Raw genomic sequence first — 12,485 nt, 5'->3', positions numbered from 1 at the left:
ACCCGCAAGTGACTGCACAGGTTCTTCCATGAGGTCTCAGACCTATCAGGAGGCCTCACGTTTGGGCACCAGCTGGCACAACCACTGGAGTCTTTAGCTAGCTCTTTTAGAACACCAGCAGCCGCACCAAGGTGTATGGAACAACTCCAGGACAAATTCACCAGGAGCTGAACTTCAGAGCTGTGGCTCTATAGTGGGATTAGCTTTACCAGCGTCAGGGAGAAAAGTAAAAGAGTCTACAGATGTTCTCTGCCTGATATTCCAGAAAGTCTTTAATCCAGAGATTCAGAAGCTAAAGAGAAAAAGCACAGCTCTGCAGTAGTTTATATACAGGCCAAAACCAGTGGGTGGGTACAAACAGCCAGCCAATGGGATAACCTTAGGGGAGGAGTGAGGGGAGTGGTTTACATCAGGGATGGATACAACTTAGGGAGAAATCAACTTGGAACAACATAGGGAGGGCTTTGGAAGCAACCTTTATCAGAGAACCCGGATTACAAAACTGAAAACTGGGGTGACACAAACACTAACTGCCACAATCTACTTCTATGGTGGGGCATGCTGCTCTTAGGCATATACAACCTTGGCCTATATACACAAGCATAGTTGTCTGGTTAAGCAGATGAACCTCAAAATGACAGCTACTCTGGTTGATATCTAGACAAATATCTTGTTCATCTATCATGCTACTTTCACAAATGAATTCTAGCTGTTCCCTCGCAATACAAGATTCTATATTTACAGTTTGCCACTTCTCCTCAGTTTTTTGTCCCCAAGTTCTATGTTCAGAAGGATATAACACAGCTTTGTCATGGTTTAATCCTAAGGCAATGATGGGGTGGATCATGTGTATTGAGGCAGTATGTATGGCCAACACAAAAACAGTCACTATACTAGTGACAGGCTCATAAGTGAAATTTACTATCCACCAGGATTGATACTCTCTCTCTAACTCAGTAGCATTGTCCCAAACAACCCTTTGGATCTCAGTGGGGAAGGTGCTCTCCCCTCCCTCTCGTATAATTGAGGCAGCCACTGATTGCATCCATAATTGTGCCTGTATACAGCTAAGGGCTAAAGAAACATTGTTTTGAACTGTACTTAGTGCGGTTATTGTTAATTCATGATCCGGTTCCTCCGTATTTTCCCACCCTGGTAATACTTTAGATTGTTTCCATTGACTAGCACCTAATGCTAGTAAGAAAGACTGTAGAGGTTTTTGTAATTTAGCTTGATTGCTGCCTGTCACAGCTAATCTGTTCATTAGTACTTCTGAATCTATTGCATTTAAAACCCCTAGTCCTGTTCCCAGTGCCCCTGTAAGGTCTCTCTTCCTTCGAGTTTTGTGGGGCATAAGTTTCTGTAGCAAATTTATCCATTCTATGAAGGATGTCTTAAGGAACGGAGCACAGTCTTACTGGATGTTAGAAGCATTCACTTGCACTGCCATTTTGACTCGCCTCAGGGACCATTATGGGTTAATCAATAGGTTTTGAATTCTCATATTTTTTAATGGCATATGGCCCTATTTTGGAAATTACAGGTTGGAGCTCCTCCTTATGTTGGGGCTTTTCTTTTCTTGTTATGTTTTTATCAAGATCCTTGTCTTAATTTAAACAAATTTGTGTTATTGTATAGGAACTGCGTTGCCCCTGGTTCTCTGCTTTCAATGAGATTTCAGAAACTGTACAGTTAATTAGGCATTTGTTGCCAATCTCTGTTGAACGCATGGGCCCATATTTTGTCATATTGTAAAACATTTTCCCTGACCAGTTTGTTGTGTTCCCAGTAATACCCATACGTATAGACTTGTACAAGTCTGCCTACAACTTATCAACAGTGGCGGTGCCATTGCAGGTGCATGTGGGTAATATATTTTTTGTTTCTCCCGCATTCTGGCATCCTTTGATTAAAATTAAGATCATGAAAAGAGCAATTTTCCAGGATGTACTTGCGTGACCTTCCAGGAAGACTGTGGAACCTTTTTGATTCTGGTGTGATGTACCCATGATGCTTGTTCCTTGATCTTGACTGCTGTGAAGGAAGTGAGGAATACTTGGAATGGCCCCTCCCACTGTGGCTCCAGAGTTTTTTCTGCAAGAGACTTTACATACACATTATCTCCAGGTTGGATGTTATGCACAGGCCCATCCAAACCCCTACTTTGAATCCCAACCAGATTTCTCAGTTTTGTTGAGTTGTTTGCCTAATGCCACCATGTAGGAGGTCATAATTTTATCCCCAGCTTGTGCAGACATCCCTTTTTGTATTCCATAAGATCTCCCATACAAGATTTCAAAAGGGCTCAGTCCTTCTTTTCCCTTGGCCTAGTTCGTATGTACAAGAGTGCTAGAGGAAGAGACCGAGGCCAGGCTGACACTGTTGAGTCAAGGACGGACGAAATGACTCCATGGTTCAGAAGGCAAAAAAGAGAGATCCTTTATTAAGAGGTAAGCATCCTTTTATAACCAGGATCGCTAAGGTGAAATCTGATTGGTCTCAAAGTAAAAACCTTTCACACTATTGGTGAACTATCAATAGCATACTCTGAAGGTACATATTTATAAACAGCATGAACAGAGAGATAATAGCTGTTTTCATTCTTCCTCTCTAAGTTTCCCAGGCCTGAAGCCTGGGAGAATTCTCTTCGACTGAACTGAGAATCTCTACACCAGGCCAAGTTAGTTTCTTGTCCTAATTTCACAATCTGCTGTTTGATCAAGTGGTTAATCTTTTCTACTTGTCCACTTGACTGAGGGCAATGTGGGGTATGAAGTTGCCAATCAATATCCAAATGGCAGCTGATTTGCTGCACTATTTTTGAGATAAAATATGGTCCTCTGTCAGAAGACATAGTTGCTGGAACTCCAAAGCGCGGTATTATTTCTTGTATTAGTATTCTAATTACCTCCAGAGCCTTGGCTGTTCTGGTAGGGAATGCTTCTGGCCAACCTGAAAAGGTATCAGTACTAGTAAATATCTGTACCCCCCTTTTCTTAGGAGTTCCATAAAATTAATCTGCCACTGGTGCCCAGGCCTGTTGCCTTTCCCAATTTGGCCCATTTCTGGTTTGGGAGTATTTTTGGGATTAGTCTGGAGGCAAAGGCATTGCTGAGTCACCTGTTTCACAGTAGTGTATAAGTTTCTAGCTATAATTTCTCTAAGAAGGTGCTGCTATAAGGCTTCTACCCCCCAGTGCCTTTTGTAGTGTTCTTCCTTCCCTAACTAAAGGCCATATTAAATAGGAGGGAATGATCACTTGCCCTTGTGGGGTGAGAGCCCACCCTCCTTTATTTTATGACCCCTCTAGCTCTGTAGTAAGGCTTTGATCCTCTTTGGTATATTTTAGCTCACCTTCTAGGGAGATTTGCCCATCAGGGGTCAAAGCTCCTTCTGTTTTTACCTCTCCTTTTGTGGCCTGTTTCATGTGTCTGTTCACCAGCTCATTTCCTTTTTCTAATTCTGAGCTTCCTTTGTAGTATGCTTTGATGTGCATGATTGCCACTTTCTCAGGGAGCTGGACTGACTCCAACAGTTTCAGGATCTCTTCTGCATGTTTAATGTTTTTGCCTTGTGAATTTAATAGTCCTCTTTCTATCCATATTGCTCCATGTGCATGTATGACTCCAAAGGTATATTTTGAGCCTGTATAGATATTTACAGTTTGGCCTTGGGCCAGTTCCAAGGCGCGAGTTACAGCAATTATCTCTGCCTTTTGTGCAGAGGTATTGATGGGCAAAGGTCCTGACTCTATTATTTCTTGGCTGGTGGTGATGGCGTATTCAGCATGTCTTTTACTGCTTAGGACATAACTGCTTCCATCCATGAACCAGTTTTCCATGTTCTCCACAGGACTATCTTTCAAGTACAGACAGCTTGAATATGTCGCTTTGATGGTTTCCAGACAGTCACGATGCTCTGGTTCCCCTGTATTTCTGCTGAGAAAAGAAGCTGGATTGACAATGTTAATTATTATGATTTCCACATCATCTTGTTCTACTATTGTCGCCTGATTTTTCAAAAATCTCTGTGGGGAAAGCCAATGCCTACCTTTCATTTCTAGTACTGCAGATACTGTATGGGACACTAGCACAGCCATTTTCTGGCCCAGGATAAATTTTTGGGCCTCCTGGATGTTTAGTACTGCAGCTGTGACCGCTTGCAAACATCCGAGCCAACCTTTCACAGTTGCGTCCAGTTGTTTGGAAAAGTAAGCCACTGCTCAGCGATACGGGCCCAGATCCTATGCTAATATTCCTAGAGCAATCCCCTGCTTCTCGTGGGAAAAGAGAAAAAATGGTTTACTCACATCTGGGAGTCTCAAGGCTGGAGCCGATATCAGGGCCTTTTTTAGTGACTCAAAGGCTTATATAGCTCCTTTATTCCATTGAAGGTTTTTTTGTTCAGTGGTTGTGAGCGCATATAGGGGTTTAACCAGCAGTCCATAGTTGTAGATCCACAGCCTGCACCACCCAATCATCCCCAAAAAGGTTTATAACTCTTTCACTGTTCGTGGCCTTGGGGTTTGGCATATTGCCTCTTTTCTGGCTTGTCCCAGAGTTTTTTGTCCAGCACTGATCTCATATCCCAGATAAATTACCTCCCACTGCATTACTTGGGCCTTTTTCTTAGATACCGGGTATCCCTAGAGCCCCAAGAAATTTAGCAGACTCACAATCCAGGTCCTTTGTCTTGGTGGCAATTAGGATATCATCCACATATTGTAACAGCTTCCCTTCTTCAGATGGGGGCCTCCCAGGACACAAGATCTTTTGCTAGTTGATTGCCGAATATAGTGGGGCTGTTCTTGAATCCTTGGGGTTACACAGTCCAAGTAATCTGGGTTTTATGCCCGCTTTTGGAGTTTTCCCATTCAAATGCAAATATTTTCTGGCTGGCTTTATGGAGAGGGAGGCAAAAGAAGTCCTCCTTCAGGTCTAAAACAGTAAACCAGGTTAGTTCAGGTGTCAATACAGTCAACAAGGTGTAAGGGTTTGCCACCACTGGATAGAGGTCCTCAGTTATTTTGTTTACAGCTCAAAAGTCCTGGACTACTGAATATGACCCGTCAGGTTTATGGACAGGTAATATGGGGGTATTAAAATCCGACTCACACTCCTTTAACAATCCCAGTTGTAAAAATTTTTCTATCACTGGCTTAATTCCTTCCCTGTCTTCCCTCTTCAGGGGATACTGTTTGATTCTTACCGGCCACCGTTCCTCTTTGAGTTTGACCTTGATGGGCAGAGCATTCTTTGCTCTCCTGGGCACATCAGTGGCCCATACCCCAGGATATACCTGGTCTGTGATTTCTTTGCTGATTTTTTCCTCTGTAGGAACACTAGCTAGGGATAAGCTCATTATTTGTATATACTGCTGGTCATTTACCTCCAGAGTAATCTCCCTTTTCCAAATTTAATTACTGCCCCCAATTGCACTAATAAATCTTTTCCCAAAAGTGCCTTCGAGGAATTAGGCATATACAAAAATTTGTGAATGCCCCATTGTTTTCCCAGTTTGTATCTCAGAGGTTCACGAAAGTACGCCTTTTCACTTTGTCCAGTTGCACCTTTCACCATGATATAATAATTTCGCAGGGGCATCAAAGCTTGGTTCAAAACCAAATACATTGCCCCCGTGTCGACCAAAAGTTCTGCTTTCTTTTGCTCTTTCCCTAGCTTCATTATAACCAGTGGATCCGCTAGGGTGGATTCCTCAGGTCCCTGTCAGTCTTCTACAGGGGCCACTATCCTCATTTTCTGGTTATTCCATCCTGTCTCCTTATCCTTTGGTTTTTCCAGACATTCGTTTTTCCAGTGGCCAAACCTTCTGCATAACACACATCGGTCCCTACCTAGTCAGGGCGGTCCTCATCTGGGTTTTCTTTCTCCCCCCTCCCCGGCAACTGCCAGCACCCTTCCTTGTCCCCACTTGTGATTTTCTTCCCTGTCACTAAACACTCTCCATGCTTCATCCAGCAACACTTCCAGGTTCCTGCTCTTTGTAGAACACAGCTTTTGAAGCTTCTGCCTAATATCTCCTGTAGACTGGCCCAGAAACAAAGAAACTAGTTGTTGTATTCCTACCTCTGACCCAGTGGTGTGTTATGGTGCATCACGTCCCTCAGTTGATCCAAGAATTCGGATGGTGACTCAGATGGACTTAGTTTAATTGCACATAGCGCTGACCAATTTATGGTTTTGGGAATGGCCCTTTCCATTCCTTTTGAGATCCATCCCTGATATGCCTGTAATTTTTCCATATGTGCAGACCTGTACGCATGCCATTTTGGGTCTTGGAGGGGGAGATATTCTTTAATGTCTTCCCCCGTGGTTTTATAATAATCCTCAGCCAAATCCCCTGCAGTTTTTAGAATTAATTGCTTTTCGGTTTCAGTCATATATTCTAATAATAGCTGTATGTCATTCCAATCAGGATTGTGTTGTTTTACTATAAACTGTGTTTGGATACACTTACCGGGTTGTTCCAGTAATCCCTGGCAACTCTCTTCCATGCCTCTAAATCGGTGGTAGAAAAAGGTACCTTAATTAGCATCATCCCTCCCTCAGGTCCTACTGCCTCCCAGAGAGGTGCCTGCATGACCACTGGAGCTGACTTTTTTCTGGTGCAGGAAGACAAAGGCCTATTCAGGCGAGTGATGGTTCCATCTGAGTCTGCACCTTGTTCCTGTGATCGAGGGGGAAGCTTTAACAAATCAGTTAGATCCTGTTCTGGTACCTGGTGAATTTTATCTGTTCTAGTGCACCATTGGCCAATACTGCACGCCGAGCAACACTGCTTCAATGTACCTTTAAGGCTTTTGTTATTTTCCTTCTTGAGGGCGAGTGCAAGAGGGTCACGTGGTGGCACAATCCCACAGTCCCTCTGCCATTCCAGGTGGTTTCGGAGTGTGAAAAATGTATCTGCATATGATGCTTCATCCCATTTTCCCTCCCTCCTTAAGAACAACATTAACTGCAAAATAGCGTTATCATCAATTTTTCCATTAAGCAGCCATTTTGCCTCATTCCCTAATTTGTACAATGGCCACCAATGGTTGCAATATTTAATGAGAGTCCTTTTATTTTCTGTACCTCCTGAGCCAACTATATCTTTCCAGTGCATTAATATGCAACCTAAAGGGCTTTTTTGTGGGACCTCTTTACTCTGGTTTTTCCCCATCCTCTTTGTTCCTGAGCAGCCTGTCAAATACACAAATACACATTCTCTAGTTTCAAAGCCAGCTTAATATATTGTTGTTTACGGCTTGGATCCATGGTTTCCCGATGTTATAGGTATACAAACTGTTTACGGTACCAGACAAAAAATTTTTAAGCACTCTCACTTCGCAGTGATGCTGTGTTTCAAACACACACACGCACGCACACAAAAACAAGAAACATTGAAGTATTTAACGTAAAATACCCAGGCATTTACAAATTAAACATCCAATTATTATTCCAGTTAGTACTCCTCCAACAGCTGCAAATACTATCCAAGTAATCATTTAAAAGTGTCTGCTTACCCTTCTCCTGCTTCTTATACAATCATTAGCAGGTCTGTCCTGGCTCTCAATGCTAGGATGTAGCTGTAGCACCAGGTTTACTTGATCTACCCTCAAGATCACTAGTGGCCACTCTATCGGTCAGCAAACCCCTGACCAACCAACATACAGGGTACCCCTGTCCTATACAAGGACTATGCCATATGCCAGAAATCTCTGAGAAGTTTACCAGCAGCCCCGGCCAAGCACGGGCATCCCCTATAACTTACTGGCCCTTTTTGTTAAACATACCGTTTGTCCACAGCTACAGGAAGTTGTTCTCTGCTCCTGCAGTGAGCAGCTGGGAGTTCCTCTGAGAAAAGGGCTTGGGGTGTGCCTAGGATGTACGCTCCACAGTCGATCCTGCAGCCAAGCAGAGACTCTCCTGCCTGGCTCGCCAACTGACAACGTGGAATAGAGACTCCACAACCAGCGGGTTTGTGAAGTAGGTATGTTTATTCAGCACTGGGCGCATGGGGGATCACTCAACCACAAACATGAACACCAAAAAGAGCAGATGCTCTATTTATATACACTGAAGATCATACATATTTATGAAAGTTTCAGCATTGCCTATACATATTCATGACCTATCCCTGTAGTAAACCCCATAGATTTAGGAAAAGCACCATGGAGAATATGAACAATAGGAATGCTGAAACAGCAAAAGAAAATTCCTGTTTCCCTGTCCTCTGCCCTTAACCTATCTCTGTAACCCTATAAGGCAATGTCAGGTTAACCCCTTACCCATTGGTCAAGCTTGGATCCTTTCCAACCCTATAAAAGAAGCATACTGTACCCCATTAGTTGAGAAAGAAGAAGAGCAGAGACCCTTCACGGACCTCCCCAAATAAAGCCATCTTCGTGGAACAGCCTGCACCTTCTCAACTCCTCTCTCTCTGTCTGCTGCAGCCTCAAGCCCGGGACACCACTACCTAGCAAGAAAAGCTGAAATCCTAAGAGCTTGCAATCACTATAGAGCTGATAATCACCATGCTTGCTAGATGGTAGCCCCGCGGCGTTGGCATGAGCGAGCTAGCCTCGGGCACCCGGTCCCTACTCAGGGATTGAGTTCCTGAGCCCTATTGCTCTGCTTTATAATAACACCAATGAGAGGTTATTAAAGTGGTGCCCAACATGGGGCTCAAACCCACAACCCTGAGATTAAGAGTCTCATGCTCTACCGACTGAGCTAGCCGGGCTGGTCGGAGCCACTCCTTCTGTGAAGGGACTTTTCGTTTTAGAAAATCCTTTCCCCAGGAGGGTCAGTTCGACACTCAAAACTTACATCTGAACGAAAGTTCCGAGGAGAATTGACGCAGCAGACCCCTTCCACAGATCTTGGACCCCAGGAACTGTAAGTATTAGCTAATATTGCACGCATAACTTCGGGGCTCTAAAATTTTTTTCTTTTTTTTTTTTCCTTTTTTTTCGCATTTTTTCTGCTGGAAGGGCTAACCATTGACATGGGTACAATTTTTAGTACATTAAAACTAAGTAAAACCGAGAGAGAGATATATTTAACTATTTTAGAAATCTTATCTGCTAACAACTTCTCCTTTTCTAAAGGCAAGCTCTCAAAAACTAACCTTAAAAAATTTGTAACTTGGATTATTTCACAATACCCTGATACTGATAAGAAAGCAGTCATTAAAAACTCGTTTTGGGATATGATCGGGAACACAATATATATCTCCCAAACAAACCAGGATTTCTCTGTAACTAATTATTTGCCTTTATTCCATATAATAACTAAAACCGTTGAAAGATTTAACAGAGAAAAGATTTTGCAGTCGGTAACAGACACTTCCTCTTCAAATACTAAGATTGATAAGGACTCAGAGGAAAGTCACTTGCATATCTCACATCAGCCCCTAGGTCCTAAAGTCCCTCTCGCCTCCGTTACTCCTAAAGCAGAGGTTACGCTGCCCACCACGGTTCCCCCCCCCCCACATCCTCCACCCCTGCGGGACCTGCGCTGCCTGTCTTATCTATAACTCCACACATCCCCCCTACCCCCGGCTCAGCTTCCTCCTTGCTTCCGGTCCCAGGTGTCCCTTTTCCTGCCTCTGCCGCCCCCTCGACCCCTGCGTCGGCTCTGCCCCCCTCCGCTGCGGTCCCCCCCACCCCCACGCTGGTGTCCCCCACCATCCCTCCCGTCGCCGCGCCCACTGCCCCCGCTCCCCCCGCCCCAGCTCCGACCGGCCCGGCCCCTCCCGACGGCTCCCTGAGCCACACCCCCGCCACTCCCGAGCTCGTGTCCATCCCCGCCCCCTCCCCCTGCTCCCTGCCTGCCACAGCAGGGGGACCTCACACAAGCGTAGTCCCATCACACCACCCCGTAACCGTGGCACCCCGGACCGGTACCACCGCCTGCTCACCCCCGCCCCCCCCATGCCCGCACCTCCACCCCGCCCAGCCCCCCTGCCCCCACCATGCGTCCCCCCAACCCCCCGCCCACCCTCAATGCCACCCGAACGGAATCCCAGAGACCCCCCAAGGTGCTACCCCCGCCACCCGGTCCTGTGCGTGCTGTACTGCCATCCCAGCTCCATTGGCACCTCCCCCCGACCAGGTCATGCCATGTCTCCCCCCCCCAGCCACTGAAACCTTTGAAAAACGCTTCTAAACGAAAAAAGCATAAGTCACAGATAGCAAACCCCCCCAGTCCTCCTCAGAGGACCAGAGCTCTTGCAGTGAATCTGATTCTGATACGATCCACACAGATCCATGGGCTCTTATTAAAATAGAAGCGACAAAAGTTGGGGACTGGGAGCTGGCACAGAAAATAATTGCTTTCCCAGTAGAATATAAGCAAGGACGGAATGGTGGCGAATCCACTATAAAGATGTGGAAAGCTAACTCGAATAAGGAACTAGTGCAATTAAGAAATATAGCCAAAGAACATGGGTGAAGCTCACATATTTTTAGAAATTTCTTAGAAGCCATGTTCTCAGCACATGTCTTACTTCCCCACGATATAAAAAATATTTCACACTGCCTCCTGTCCCCAGCAGAATATTTGTTATGGGACAGGCATTGGAAAAGACATTTAAAAACATTATCAGATTCATATTCTGCGGATGCTAATAAGACAAATTTTACGGTAGTCCAACTAGCTGGTGAAGGTGACTTACAGAAACCAGCAGACCAACTGGAAACCTTGAATAAAGAGGCACTGCAGGACGTCGCTCTCACAGCAAAAACCTCTTTACTTCTCGTGCATGACGATTCAATGCCGACAATGCATTTTTCTACTATTAAACAAGGGATAGATGAAAGTTTTATCAAATTTGTGGACAGACTTAGAGATGCTCTGGAGAAACAGATAAAGAGCACAGAGGCAAGGAAGGAACTCTTATGTAAACTTGCCTTGAGTAACTCTAATGAAAAATGCAAAGCCATTTTGAGGTCTCTACCCATGGACACAGACCCCACCATAGAGCAAATGCTAGAATGCTGTACACGCCACATGTCCACTGAAAATACAGTGGCCCAAGCAGTTGCTAAAGGTATTGCTGAAGGAGTTTCTGGTGCATATGCAGTAATAGCTTCTAAAGACCAAGCTAAATGCTATCACTGTGGGGATCTTGGACATTATATAAAGGATTTCCCAGAGAGATCACACCCCCGATACCACCGCAACAATTACCAAAGACCCCAGAATCAGCAGCGCTACCAGCAGCGTCCAGGAAACTTCTTGCGCCGCCCGGTCGAGCCCCGGGCGCTGACAACAAATCAAAGGCCACCCAGACCCAACCACGCACCAACCCAGGACGTTCTGGACCACAAGAAGAGGATCCAACCCACGGGGCAACCCAGATGGGAACCCGCCGTCAACTGGTAACTGCTTTGTCCATTGACTTTAATAATGAGAATGTTCACCGTGTTCCCACAGGCAAATATGGGCCAAAAGGTGGTCCTTTGGACATTTTAATTATAGGTGACTCTCTTAATAGCCCAAAGGAGATCTTCATTGTTCCAGAAGTGCTGACAGTGCAGCCAGGACAAGAGATTCTCGTCCAGGTATACTGCATAGACTTAGCATTTTTTCTTTCAAAGGGAACTCCAATAGCACAAGCCTTTTTACTCCCAAAGGATCACAGGGAACAGATTCCTCTCAACCCTACAGCTATGTGGGCACAAGTTGAGGGACCATCCAAGCCTACCATCGAGTGCGGCCTCACCTGCAAAGGCGAGAAGACCCACCTACCAGGGATGCTGGACACCGGTGCTGAGGTGACCATCATCGCCCGCTCAGAATGGCCAGCACACTGGGATCTACAACCTGTTGCAGGCATGATTTCAGGGATTGGCGGAGCTACAGTGTCCATGAGAAGCAAGAACAACATCCTCGTGGAAGGGCCTGAAGGCAAGCTGGCAACCATTCGTCCATTTGTGGTAAGAGCCCCCATCACCCTTTGGGGCAGAGACGTTCTATCCCAGTGGGGAGCTTCCCTACATATTCCCACTCAGGATTTCTAATCGGGGCCACTGAGCTAAGCGCGCTGCCAGAAACACCTCGTCTCACCTGGAAAAGTCACAAGCCAATATGGATTGAACAGTGGCCCCTTAATAAAGCCAAGCTGCGCGCCCTAAACACCCTCGTGGAAGAACAGCTCGGAAAAGGCCACATAGTGGAGTCCGACAGCCCTTGGAACTCTACAGTCTTCATTCTACCAAAGCCTGGGACAAACAGGTGGAGGCTCCTCCACGACCTTCGCAGAATCAACGAGGTCATCAAGGACATGGGCCCCCTCCAGCCTGGCCTGCCCTCCCCATCAATGCTGCCTAGAGACTGGACACTTGCTATCATAGACATTAAGGACTGTTTCTTCAGCATTCCTCTGCACCCTGAGGATGCTCCATGGTTTGCTTTTTCCGTTCCCTCTCTTAACAAGGAGGCCCCGCTCAAAAGATATCATTGGCATTATCTTCCTCA

The 12,485-nt window shown here is 45.6% G+C and overlaps 1 non-coding gene across 1 annotated transcript; it reads right to left on the bottom strand.

Annotated features, from left to right (window-relative positions):
- Positions 1–8,672: 8,672 nt before the first annotated feature.
- TRNAK-CUU (transfer RNA lysine (anticodon CUU)) lies at positions 8,673–8,745 on the bottom strand. The gene has a single exon. It is a non-coding gene; the product is annotated as a tRNA-Lys (tRNA).
- Between the last annotated feature and the right edge of the window lie 3,740 nt (positions 8,746–12,485).

Source organism: Agelaius phoeniceus, chromosome W, assembly GCF_051311805.1.
Source record: "Agelaius phoeniceus isolate bAgePho1 chromosome W, bAgePho1.hap1, whole genome shotgun sequence".
In the NCBI taxonomy this organism is placed as follows: Eukaryota; Metazoa; Chordata; class Aves; order Passeriformes; family Icteridae; genus Agelaius; species Agelaius phoeniceus.
Note: the sequence above shows the minus strand (reverse complement) of the source record. Positions and strands in the feature narration are given on the sequence as shown.